The sequence below is a fragment of the Podarcis filfolensis genome (genome assembly GCF_964270895.1).
Source record: "Podarcis filfolensis genome assembly, chromosome: 5".
NCBI classification, from domain to species: Eukaryota; Metazoa; Chordata; class Lepidosauria; order Squamata; family Lacertidae; genus Podarcis; species Podarcis filfolensis.
Window position 1 is genome coordinate 19,548,010 of NC_139608.1, and position 14,110 is coordinate 19,562,119.

Sequence of the window (14,110 nt, forward strand, 5' to 3'; positions counted from 1 at the left end):
ACATTGTGGCTTCCCAATAAGGGTTGCCACACCAAAACAGGCACTCACACAACTAACACAGTTCATTCTTGGTTCTCTGTGATCTTTACTTGCACTATTTTATGCAAGTTTAAACCACAGAGCCTAGGACTTGCCGATCAGAAGGTCGGCGGTTCGAATCCCTGCGACGGGGTGAGCTCCCGTTGCTTGGTCCCTGCTCCTGCCAACCTAGCAGTTTGAAAGCACATCAACGTGCAAGTAGATAAATAGGTACCGCTCCGGCGGGAAGGTAAACGGCATTTCCGTGTGCTGCTCTGGTTCGCCAGAAGCGGCTTAGTCATGCTGGCCACATGACCCAGAAGCTGTCTGTGGACAAATGCCGGCTCCCTCGGCCAATAAAGCGAGATGAGCACCGCAACCCCAGAGTCGGTCACGACTGGACCTAATGGTCAGGGGTCCCTTTACCTTTAACCCTCATTAAGTTCAATGATGTGGTAAGTGAGTCTAGGAATGCAACTGGGCCGAGCAATCCTAAAACCTGGTCAGGGGCAGAGCATGATTTTGGCTACAGTGTCTGTAATCCTCCTGGTTTTTGTCCACTGTGGGAGAACAGGGGTGAGCAGTTTCTCCATCACTTTTTGTTGCACCTGCTCCAGGATCTCTGCGGAATGGACTGGCTTAGGATCCAGGGGGCCCATGGCTGCTTTCGTTCTGCTCACACCTCTGTAATATCCCATGTCATGGTCCTATGACCATGTAGTAGTATTTGATCTGTGGTGGTGGAGGCCAGTGAATAAGCATGTGCTCTACATCCTAAGTCACTCTGCTGAGTTCAACTCCCACCCAGAAACCAATGTCCCCACTGTGGAAGGATGTGTGGATCCAGAATTGGCCTCCACAGTCACTTACGGACTCATTGTTAAAACTGTGTTTATGGATGACAATCTTACTCGGCTATGAGTGATCGCCAAAGAAGAAGAAGGAGTCACTCTAGCAGCAATGATCAGTCATGTAGGATTGTAGCCTTGGCGGTCCAATTTGCTTTAAGAAAGTAAAAGACAAATTGTAAGAGAATTTGAATCTCAGTGCCAGAATATATTCAGCAACATAAGTGAAGGTGGGCAAATATCTGATTTCTGATGGGTCTCTCTCTCTCTCTCTCTCTCTCTCTCTCTCTCTCTCTCTCTCTCTCTCTCTCTCTCTCTCACACACACACACACACACACACACACACACGTTGCAATGTGTTTACATAGTCAGTCTGTTATCTAGGATAACTGTGGTTTGAATGGTCAATTTTCCAGGTGAAAATGACTCCTTAACTCACTTCAGGATCTAATTTATTGCACATTGTGAATATATAAATAGATTGCTGATGAGTTCAGAGAAAGTCAAGGGGGGGAATTTAGCAACAGCACCAAGAATAAAGTAATATTATAAGATGGCTGGAATGTACCTGTTATTCAGAAGTGGGTCTATATACATAGCAAACTGAATAATGCAGGGTGGTGAGCAACAAAATGTAGCCCAGTGTGGAACTTTATAGTACTGCTTCTTGTACTGAAAAACAGTTTTGAGAGGGGACAATATGGAGAGTCCACAACTTCCCAAAGGAGACAGTTCCACTGTCGAACAGCTCTTACCGTCAGAAAGTTCTTCCTGATGTTTAGCTGAAATCTTCTTTCTTGTAACTTGAAGCCATTGGTTCAGATCTAGTTTCCAGAGCAGGAGAGAACAAGCTTGCTCCATCTACCATGTGACAGTCCTTGAGATATTTGAAGATAGCTATCATATCTCCTCTCTGTCTCCTCTTTTCCAAGCTAAACATACCCAACTCCTTCAACCATTCCGCATAAGGCTTGGCTTCTAGAAGCTTGATCATCTTCATTTCCCTCCTTTGCACACATTCCAGGTTGTCAACATCCTTCCTAAAGTGCGGTGCCCAAAATTGGACACAGTATACCAGGTGTGGTCTGACCAAGGCAGAATAGATACCTTTACCTTTAGAGCTGTACTGTAACATGTAGTTCTCACAATCTGCTTATTGAGCATTAATTCTGATTCTGACATACAATGCCATTTCAAACAATTATTGTCCCACACTTTCTAATGCATTTTCCTGTCACTTTCCTTACCGCAAAAGCCCAGGTTTTCTGGGGGTGTGTTTGTTGCAGAAGAGTGCTGAATCTGCTTTAATTGTGCAACTTTAATTTCCTGGTATCCCAGACCTTCCAAGTGTCCCTATTTTCCAGGGACGGTCCTGGATTTCCAGTTAGGGGTACTTGAGCAATTGTTGTGGCTTGTCAGAAGATAGAAAACTACTGCCTGCAGTTTTTAGGAGTCTGGGTTGCCTTCTAAACTCCAAAATGGTGATGAACAGCTGAATTTGATTGGTCGAGTTGGTGTGCTATCACTGAATGTTCACAAACAGTTCTCAAGCACAAATCTGCAATAATGTTTGCAGCCTATCTTCTCTGGGGGGTACGCAAAGCTATCACTATGTCTATAATTACAATATCATAAAAGTTGTCTTAAAAAAATTCTACTGGTTATAAATTCTACTGTCATGGCGACATTGTGGCATGGTAACCTAAAGAGGACAACAGTTACCATGAAAGGGAAGGCAATTTCCAGTTTTTGGCCTCAGGCTTTGCATAAAGAACTATTTGGGTGGCAGCAACGACACCATAATCTGACCTCTAGGCTAAATACCTGTGAAGAACTGGGACATCTGTACCTATCAAAGGGTTGAGCCAGGCTATGGCTGCTCAAGATACGACAAGGTTCTTGAAAAAATATTGTTAATGATTTCAGTTTCCTACACTAGTAAGACTTTGGCATATGGAATCCTATTTGAAGAGAAATGGGATGTTTGGAGTATTTTTAGCTATTCCAGTGCTCAGATGCTTCAATGTGGTGTGTATGTGTGTGAAAGTAACACAAACCAATAGATTCTGTAAGGAGGGTGAGTAATGTTGGACCTCTTGGAAATATTTGGCTCACATTTAAGTATGTGGGAGTTTTCTGGAAGCAATTATGACAAAAGTAATGAACTGACCACCCTCTAATAAATATTTTGTCTGTGAGAAAAATCTTAGACATTTTAAAACATTTTATAAGATTGTTTTTTAAAAATGGATTTTCTCTCCCATATACTATTAAAATGACTTTACTATCATAGCAAACACAGCTTAGGACAGGGATACTGAAATCTGCATGAATGCTAATCTCCTGGAAGGGCCTTCTTTCACATCCTGCCATTAAGCTTGCTAGTTTTTAACTTAAGAATGCTGTGGCTACTGTGATGCTTTCACCGGTGTACAGTATATTTACAGGCTGGCGCAGAAATTTGCTGGCCTGCTCCCCAACCTTCTGCTCTGGTGGGCATAAGCTGAAGAACATTAGACAAGCCTGCTGGATCAGGCCAATGGCCAATCTAATTCAGCATCCTGTTTTCAGAATGGCTGACCAGATGAAAATTCAGTGAGCTAGGCATGAGCACTCTGCGCACCTGTAATTTCAGCAGCTGGTGCTGCGAGGCAGTGGAGGTAGAACGTAGCCATTATGGGTTGTAAAAAGCCATAATGACCATTAGGTCCAGTCGTGGCTGACTCTGGGGTTGCAGCGCTCATCTCACTTCATTGGCCGAGGGAGCCAGCGTACAGCTTCCGGGTCATGTGGCCAGCATGACTAAGCCACTTCTGGCGAACCAGAGCAGCACATGGAAACGCTGTTTACCTTCCGGCTGGAGCGGTACCTATTTATCTACTTGCACTTTGACGTGTTTTCGAACTGCTAGGTTGGCAGGAGCAAGGACCAAGCAACAGAAGCTCACCCTGTCGCAGGGATTCGAACCGCCGACCTTCTGATTGGCAAGTCCTAGGCTCTGTGGTTTAACCCACAGTGCCACCCGCGTCCCGATTATGGCTTGTGGTAGTGTTTATAGCCTTGCCCTCCATGAGTCCTCTTTTAAAGCCATCCATGTAGGAGGCCATCATTGTGGGAGCGGGTTCCATACTTTTAACTATGCATTGCATGAAAACATACCTTCTTTTATCAGTCCTGGGTCTTCAAACATTCGCCTTCACTGGATGACCAGCAGCAGGGCTAAAGCTACAAGCCAGAGCTTAGATCGCACCCTTAGTCATACTTTGGTTCCATTGAAATAAATGAGAAGTGAATCATGGCTACTAAGTTGTCCCCCTTTTTTCATTGTGAATAGTTTGGAGCCAACCCATTCTAAGAATTCTATTATCATTCTCCAGCAAATGAGAGTGGGCGCATTGATTAATCATTGTACAGCAATCGTACTTGATCGTTGCTACAAACAAGTACTGACAACTCATAGGAGAAAGCATAATTATTCCGCTGTTTATGCTTTGAATCTATGCCAGTGCGATCGTTAAAAGTGAGAGTGCTTTATGTAAAAAGTATGTTCTGACTGGAGATTGCAGATGGGGGTTAATATGTACTGTAATGGTTCTAGGGGTTGCTCGTGCGTAAATCGGTGCCACACCTGGCTGGGTTAACTGGGTGAACTCTTTCTGTCCGGACAGCCACTCACCCGTGGCTGCCTCAATCGCTGGCAGAATCCGTCAGTGGGCGTTTCTTGAACTTCTTCCAGCAAAGAAGCTCTTTGACGCCTAGTTGCCGCCTACTCTCCCTGCACGGAAGCCTTCTGTGCAGGGAGGGTGTGGGCAGCGGAGGACCCGTGCTCTCCCCGCTGGTTTCCGGCGAGGAGTCCTGGAGCCCCCTCGCCGATTCCCCCATCTGCCCCCCTTCTCCACTGGTGCTACGCTGATTTCCTTCCCCAGAAGATGGGCTGCTTCTCTCCGTCCCAGGACGCTCTCCGGAAGCCCTCTGGAGCCCTCCCTCTCCCTCTGGCTCCGATGGCAGTTCCCTGACATGTACAGTCATCGGTGTTCGTGGTAAATGTTTGAGGTGCGTCATCCATTCATTCAAACACTCCAGACAGATGTGCTGATATGAAGAAGAGGCTGCATCTAATTCAAATCGATGATGCTGTGCCGTCCCACAACTAGGAACTGGGGCAGAAAGAAGCAAGACTGAACTGCCGCAGTGTTCCCGGTCTTCAGAGTTTTTTGACCCATGTAAAGAAAATGGCGAGTGCTGTCAGAATATTTTTAAAAGCAGTAGATCTCACTTAATTGTTTGATATAACTAATACTAGACAATCAGATTTAAAATAACAACAACAACAACTTCTCTGAGCAGCAGGAAACATTTTATTTACAGTTATACAATCTCTTCTGAATTTGACGCACTCCCTCTCCTCTGCATTTTATTTTCAGGTCAGGTGAATTTGGCCTTTGCTATCATTCTTGCCATTTCCTGGTTCCTGAAGGCAACACTTCCTGTTTGTGGTTGCTTAAAGCTGCTGTTCCTACAGGTCAAACTAATTTTTTTGGTCTGTTTCTTTCCCTCTGTATCTACTAACCACTGTCAGTTTTCTTCTTGACCTTTCCCCGTATAACTCCCCCACTTCAATTTCTATTTTCAGACTGTTATTGGGTGCCTCTTTGTTTTCATAGCAGATAGATCCAGGAATTATCTGACAATTTTTTATTTTAAAAACAAACAAATGTAAGAGTTTTAAGCAACTGAACATGACATTTAAATGCTACTCACTTACTGTGGGGGCTGTCTGTATTTTATGACATCTCTGGGTCAGCATGTGTTGGTTTTCCCAGTTAGCTCATTGAGAAATAAAGTGCCTACACATTATTTCTTTTAATGTAATTGCCACAAACTAGCACATATGTGTGTTTTAAATCCCTGTTGGTTTATATGGGACTCGTATGCATTCGTAACAGTGTGGGGGATTGTGGCCAATATTTTCACTACATAAAAATGGGGAATTAAATGTCGGCAGCAGCATCGACTAAGAGATAAGATAGAGTCTAGTTTACAGTCAAGTATGGACAGCATCTTAAAAAGCAGAGACATCACCTTGCCAGCAAAGGTCTGTATAGTTAAAGCTATGATTTTCCCAGTAGTGATGTATGGAAGTAAGAGCTGGACCATAAAGTAGGCTGATCACTGAAGAATTGATGCTTTTGAATTATGGTGCTGGAGGAGACTCTTGAGAGTCCCATGGACTGCAAGAAGATCAAACCTCTCCATTCTTAAGGAAAAGACCCTGATGTTGGGAAAGATTGAGGGCACAAGGAGAAGGGGACAACAGAGGATGAGATGGTTGGATAGTGTTCTCGAAGCTACCAGCATGAGTTTGACCAAACTGCAGGAGGCAGTGGAAGACAGGAGTGCCTGGTATGCTCTGGTCCATGGGGTCACGAAGCGCCGGACACGACTAAACAACTAAACAACAACACGGACACTTCCAGACAACTGAAAAGAACAAAAAAAAGAAAGAAAGCCTCCCTCTTTCATAGAACATCAGGGTTGGACGGGGCCTCCGTCGAAATCTATTCTAGTCATCATCCAAAGAAGGAAATCCGATCCTCCAGTCTTCTGCAGTGAGCCACATGGTAGGGCTGCTTGCTCACCAGACCTCTGACTGAACCATAGCAATGGACCAGGGTGTAGAGGAGAGGGACATGGTGTCAACGCAGTGCAAATGGGTTGGCACAGCCAATCCCCTGCTGCTGGTGGTGTGTTTGCACCATGCCAACCATCTCAGCATGCTACAGCAAGTCAGCCGACTGGAGATCTGGGAAGTGGCACAGCCTCACTCTGTTGCCTGCTGCCACCACTACAGCACTATCCATGACAGATGAACATCCAGCCTCTGCTTCAGAAACTCGGGTAAAGGAGAGGCCCATCACCATCCAAGGAAGTCAAGAAGCTAATGCAGAACACTTTGTCACAAGGGACGTGTGGCAAATCTACGGGTATGCTAAAGTCTTGATTAAAACATTGCCAGTGTGGTGTACTGGTTTAGAGCGGTAGTCTTGTAATCTGGTGAACCGGGTTCACGTCTCCGCTCCTCCACATGCAGCTGCTGGGTGACCTTAGGCTAGTCACACTTCTTTGAAGTCTCTCAGCCCCACTCACCTCACAGAGTGTTTGTTGTGGGGGAGGAAGGGGAAGGAGAATGTTAGCCGCTTTGAGACTCCTTCGGGTAGTGATAAAGCGGGATATCAAATCCAAACTCTTCTTCTTCTACTAGTTTTAATAGAACTTTGGTTTGTAACAAAAAACCGGAACATTGATTTTGACATCAAAACGTACCAAAGTGACGCTCCACTGTGTTCCTTGTTAAAAGGTAAGTTTAAATGCCACCCTGCTTAAAGTAAAATCTCTATTTCCTCACAAATAAACAGAGCATGTTAATAATTTATGATGTGCCAACAAAATGGGGTGTTTCTCTTCTCTATTTCCCTCCCGTCTTAATGTGGTTCCGCATCAGCCAGATCATACAAATATGAAAGTGAAGCTCACTAAATGTTTTTGAGAGTCACTTTAGTGGAGCTGCAGCTCGTTCTGATCTCCTGATGGAGAGAAAAGTGGTGCATAATAACAGTGTTGACCTTGTTGCCCGTTCTGATGGAAGTGAAATCAATTATTAGCTCACCATTGATAGCAATTGCTCACAGGATGTCCTTTCCCTCGCCCCGAGCAATGAATTGTAACTTACAATTTAATAAGCAGAATCCATCCAATGATGAAATTATAACACCTAAAAAATGCACCCGTACTGAGCTGTTTGATGATATGCAAAGTTATTTAAATTAAACTGATTGAAAATCAACCGCTTAACGAGGAGACATGTTGTGTAAATCAGCCCTTAGATTGCATCTTCGCCACGAACAGTGGGAATAATATTTGCACAGTAACATCATCCAAAATCTGGAAGAGAAGTAATGTAGGAAACTAGATAACTGTTGGCTAGTTACACAACAGAAGTGCTAACATGGCCAAGGCTCTGGGTTTAAAGCCTGCTGGAGGTAGATGGGAGCCTGCATGTCTCTTTTCTTAAAAAGAGAGAAAGATGGCTACAGCTCAGATGGTAGAGCATCTGCTTTGAATTCAGAAGATGAAAGTTTCAGTTCTTGGCATCTTTAGGTAGGACTGGGAAAGACCAGGCTGAACCCCTGGGAAGAGACTGCAAGTCAGTGTTGACTCAGCACAAGACAGCTTCCTTTATAAAGCCCCACTTGAACAGTGTGGTTGCTGTGGTGTTATGATTAATCTCATGCCAGCCTGGGACCATGGAAAGGCTTGCATCTACATAGTTCGTCAGATGGCATGTTTAGCTTCCCATGCAAGTAGGAATGGGAGAATTTGTCATTTCTGGGTTCTCTCCCTTTCTCATTTCCCCAGCATTAAGTTCAGGTCTCCATATTTCCAGATCAGGTTGTAATAGAGATATCTTTTGCCACACCAAGACTGAAACTCAGAAGTATCTCTTAGCTTTCTCCCTAAAGCATCCCAGCCACAGTCCCCGCACCTCTTCATTGTTTCTAGCCTGCTCAGCGTTGCCTGTTCACATTGAGACAGGATGTTGCACTTGATGAAGTCAGCTTTTTGAATTTTTTTTATTACAAGGATATGCAATCAAAAGCATCTGTAATGAAATTTCACGTTCTGCTATCAGAAGGTAGAAGAGCTGCTGATTATGATTTTCAGGACTAGCAGAATAATTCAGATATTTTAAAAAATCAAGCAAACCTGCATAATGTATATAGGTCACATAGTTCTGTTTTTCTACCCTGGTGTAGAACTTTTTTTTTTTAAGCAAATGTAGCCCTGGAGATACTATTTGTGCGTGCGTGTGTGTGTGTCAGAAACACATGTGAAAATGTGCATTTTAGAAGTTTATATATTCACCACCATTTTAGTGCAACTTCTAAAATGCACATTTTCGCATGACTTTCTGACTAATATACACATTGCTGAAAAGCAATTCCCCTTGATATAATGCATTTTTGTACATGTTACTGGGCCGGAGGACTTCTTTGCAAAATTTGGAAAAGTGCTAATTTTGAAGGAGGGCTATGTTTCAGTTTGTGAATTGTTTTCAGAAGTATCCTGCTTGAGGTTTCCCCACAGCCTCTTCCTATGTTCTTAAGTGTGATCAATTTGGTACGTTTACCTTTAATTGCAAACTTACCATATTTTTCTGTGTATAAGACGCCCCCATTTTGGGGGTCTCAAAATTGAGAAAAGGGGTGGAGATTGCCCCCGTGTATAAGACTACTCCCCATTTTTAACATTTTTTAGTAAAAAAAAACAACCCTAGTCTTATACATGGAAAAGTACGGTAATTCGAACCCAGCTCCTAACACACACGCAAGTGGCATCCCTCTCACAGAGTTGGGAGATACTAAGTAGGATAGAATACCATCAGACGAACCCTGTGGATGGAATGCTTTACATGGACGCAAGTGGGTGTAGGGTTAACCATGGAGAGACCATAGCAGTCAAGCCTGCTGGTTTATGTGTAAAGAACCATCTTTAAAATAACCATCTTTAAAACAAGCGTACCTCCTGCTTAATATGGGGCCCTTTCGCCTGGCAAGCCTGTAAATTCAAATGCAATTCCTAGCATGGCTTGTGAGAACATCCTTTAATAGAGGAGGGGAATGGAATATCTGCCTGCATGTTTTTCCCTGCGACTCTGCTGTCCGTTCATTTGGCTGTAAATATTGTTATGGCTTTCCTGTTAGATTTCTATGAGCAGAGCTAACAGTGAGGATTGCCCTCATGCAATATCTGGACTTGACAAAGGAGTGTTAATAGTCTCCAGTGTTCCCATGGCAGTTCAGAAGGCTCGGTGATGGTCAAAAGAGATTCATCCATATACTCAGACCCTTCTAACCAGGGGGCAGAGCCATGGTGTTTGTGCAGTTTGAGACAGAGAGCTCAGATTAGGCTTCATAAGCATCTTTGGGGGGTGGCTGTCTCTCCCTGAAGATCTGATGGGGAAGTGGACTTTGGCAGTCTGTTGGGGTGCTTAAGTTGTACCTCCACCCCTGCACAACCTGTCTGTCAGCAAAATACTCTCCCAAGTAAGCACTGCACACCTGGAGGTTTCGCAGCTGTGTGTGTTTCAGGCTACCTGTGATGTCTATGAGTAATTGGGTGGCTTGGAGAGGATCCAGAAATGATGGATTAGCATAAAACCCAACATCCTTTCCCCCCCTTTTCGTTGAACTCTTTCACTTTACTGAACAGATACCATAACTTAATTGCAAGAGTTTTATCAACCAACATTCCAAGTTGCTATGAGAGAGCTCCATCTGCTGGACATAGTTAGAAATTGTATCTCAGGCAGTCTGCAACAGACAAGTCCTTTGCATTTATTTGACTTTTGGTAGCAACAAATCCCAAAATCGGAACTGGAAGGAACCTATTGGATTTATTAAAGTTCAAACTTCAAGATAAGATATATGCTGCCTAAAGTATTATCTTCGCACTGGGGCTTTTAGGGGATACTGTTCACTCCCCTAAAAAAAAGAAATATTTATGTAGCATCAAACCAAGCGTGTCACAGTTTACGTGAATATAGGCCAGAGGTTCTCAGTCCCCAAGGCACAACTTGGGAGAGTTCTTCATCACGCAAAAGCTATGATTATTCTGCGGTTGCACTAGAGCCTTGCACTTTTCAGGTCCTGCTCTGGGCTTAAGCGTTCTCTGGTGTGACAGTCAGCCATAGTGGGCTTCTGTAGCTGTGGTGGCAGCAATCCAAGCAGTTCTGGGTCAAGCCACACTTGAAATTTCCCACTGTGTAACTTCCCACAATGTCCCAGGATGATGCAGAGTCGGGAGCATCATGAGAAGTTTAAGAGGGTGGTTGGATCCAGTGGTTTGGCACTGCTCATAGGCCAAGCAGCAGCAGCAGCAGCAGCCCCAGCCTGGGAACTGAGCTCCTGGCCTCTGCTCAGTGGTGCCAGATGCTGGTTCTGTCCCTGCTCAGTTTCAAAATAATGCCCTACTCATATGACTGTTGGTGCATTGACCAGCAAGGCAACCCTGTGAAGGAGGAGGAGCAGGAGGAGGAGCAGGAGCAGGAGCAGGAGGAGGAGCAGGAGCAGGAGGAGCAGGAGCATCTTATCCACCCTTCCTACTTGTCCAGTGGCAAGGCTCTGCCAGCTGCCAGCTTACTCAATGACATGATTGTTGGGATGCGTCCGGGGAGACGGGGGCATTTGGCAGGCCCCCAGCTGGCTCCAGCCACCGGCCGGCAGCCGGGCGAACTCCGGTTCTCGGAACAGGATCAATCAGCGACACAAGCCTCCGAGACCTTTAGAGACCTGGCACGCTCTAATCAGCAGAGTGAATAGATTCTCACAATGGAAGTGGCGGACAGAAACATGTGTAAGCATTATTTACAGGCGTTTATTCAGCATCAGGAAACCAAGGAAAAACATGTCTGCTTCCCTTCGTGTCCAAGCAAAACAGCAGTATAGCAAAAGCAATATACAAACGGAAGTTCCCAGCAAGCAGTGCTGGAATGTAAACAGACATGTGACATACAACTATCCACACATCTGTTCTAAAGGTGGAATGGAACTATATCCCAACAGGGATGACCTTGTGATGGCTATGGTCTGCCTACACCACTGGAAGCAGTCATGGTGGCACAGGAGGGGACAGTTGCTCTTGTGCTTGAGCCTTGCTTGCTAGTTTCCCACTAGCTTCTGGTTGGCCACTGTAAGAACAGGATGTTGGACTAGATGGGCAGGCTCTTCTTCTTATGTACTACAGTTTATTTCTTCCCCTCCCAGGAGTGGGTCTTGCCAACATGGCTCTCTGTCTACTCGCCAACTGGTACAGGAATTATTATGTTTGCTCACAGAAAGCTCATTGCTTACTTGGGTGGTGCCTCAGGTGGCTTCATAGAGTCACAGAATCGTAGAGTTGGAAGGGACCCAAAGTGTCATCAAGTCCAAGCCCCTGCAGTACAGGAATCTCAGCTAGAGCATCCATGACAGATGGCCATCCAACCTCTGCTTTGAAAAACCTCCAAGGAAGGAGAGTCCACCACCTCTTGTAGGAGACCATTCCACTGTTGAACAGCTCTTACTGTCTGAAAGTTCTTCCTGATGGTTAGTAGGAATCTTCCTTCTTGTAACTTGAAGACATTGATTCGAGTGCTACCCTTCAGAGCAGGAAAAAACAAGCTTGTTCCTTCTTCCTTGTGACAGCCCTTATATTTGTTTTTTTTTTTTTTTTATAAAATTTTTATTAGGTTTTAAACACATAATAAAAGACAATACAAGACAATACATAAACAAACAAACATATAAACACGTATACTTTCTTAACATTTTTCCTTGACCTTCTTTCGGCGACTTCCCCATACCTCCCCTTTCTGCATCCCTGTTATCAATCTTTTCAGCATCCCCTAATTTCCATATAAGACTTTCTTTAGATCTTATTTCTCATATCCAATTGCTAATCGCTGCAATTCTGTTTTGCATTACCCAAAACATTTTAGCATTCATTAATTTTACAACAGTTCTTAAGATAGATTTTAAACTTCTTCCAATCTTCTTCCACCGTCTCTTTCCCTTGGTCGCGGATTCTGCCGGTCATCTCAGCCAGTCCCATATAGTCTATTACCTTAGTCTGCCATTCTTCCAGTGTGGGTAGTTCTTGTGTCTTCCAATACTTTGCTAATAATACTCTTGCTGCTGTTGTAGCGTACATAAAAAACGTCCTGTCTTTCCTTGACACCAATTGGCCTACCATACCCAGGAGGAAGGCTTCTGGTTTCTTCACGAACGTGCATTTAAGCACCTTTTTCATTTCATTATAAATCATTTCCCAGAAAACCTTGATCCTTGGGCACGTCCACCAAAGGTGATAGAAAGTACCTTCAGTTTCCTTACATTTCCAACATTTATTATCGGGCATGTGATAAATTTTTGCTAGCTTGACTGGGGTCATGTACCACCTATAGATCATTTTCATGATGTTCTCTCTTAAGGCATTACATGCCGTGAACTTTATACCGGTAGTCCATAACTGTTCCCAGTCAGCAAGCATAATGTCATGGCCAATGTCTTGTGCCCATTTAATCATAGCTGATTTAACCATCTCATCCTGTGTATTCCATTTCAACAGCAAGTTATACATTCTTGACAAATTCTTAGTATTGGGTTCCAAAAGCTCTGTTTCTAATTTTGACCTCTCCACCTGGAAGCCAATTTTCCTGTCCTGTTTAAAAACTTCATTTATCTGGTGGTAATGTAGCCAGTCTCTTACTTTAGACTTCAACTTCTCATAACTCTGTAATCTCACTTTCCCCTCCTCATGTTCTATAATTTCCCAATACTTTGGCCATTTGGATTCCATATTAAGTTTTTTCACTTCCTTAGCTTCCATTGGTGACAACCACCTGGGGATTTTGTTTTCCAGCAAATCTTTGTATCGAGTCCAAACCTTATACAATGCTTTCCTAACAATATGGTTCTTAAAACCTTGATGGATTTTTACCTTGTCATACCATATGTATGCATGCCAACCAAATCTGTTGTTAAACCCTTCCAAATCCAAAATGTCTGTGTCTTCAAGAAGCAGCCAACTTTTCAGCCAGCAAAACGCCGCTGATTCATAGTACAGCTTTAAGTCCGGCAGGGCAAACCCCCCTCTTTCTTTTGCATCAGTTAATATCTTAAACTTTATTCTGGGCTTTTTGCCCTGCCAGACAAATCTAGATATGTCTTTTTGCCACTTCTTGAAACAATCCATTTTGTCTAAAATCTGCAATGTTTGAAACAAAAACAACATTCTAGGCAAGACATTCATCTTAATAACAGCAATACGGCCTAACAAGGAAAGTCTCAAATTTGACCATACTTCTAGGTCTTTCTTAATTTCTGTCCAGCATTTCTCATAGTTATCTTTAAAAAGATTCACATTCTTAGATGTCAAATTAATCCCCAGGTATTTCACCTTCTTTGCTATCATTAAACCAGTTTCACTCTGGAACTTTTCCCTTTCAACAGCTGTTAGATTTTTGTCCAGTACTTTCGTTTTCTGTTTGTTCAACTTAAAACCTGCTACTTGACCAAGACAGCCCTTATATTTGAAGATGGCCATCATATCTCCTCTCACTCTCCTCTAAACATACCCAGCTCCTTCAACTGTTCCTCATAAGGCTTCGTTTGCAGTCCCTTGATCTTCACATGGTGACTCAGTT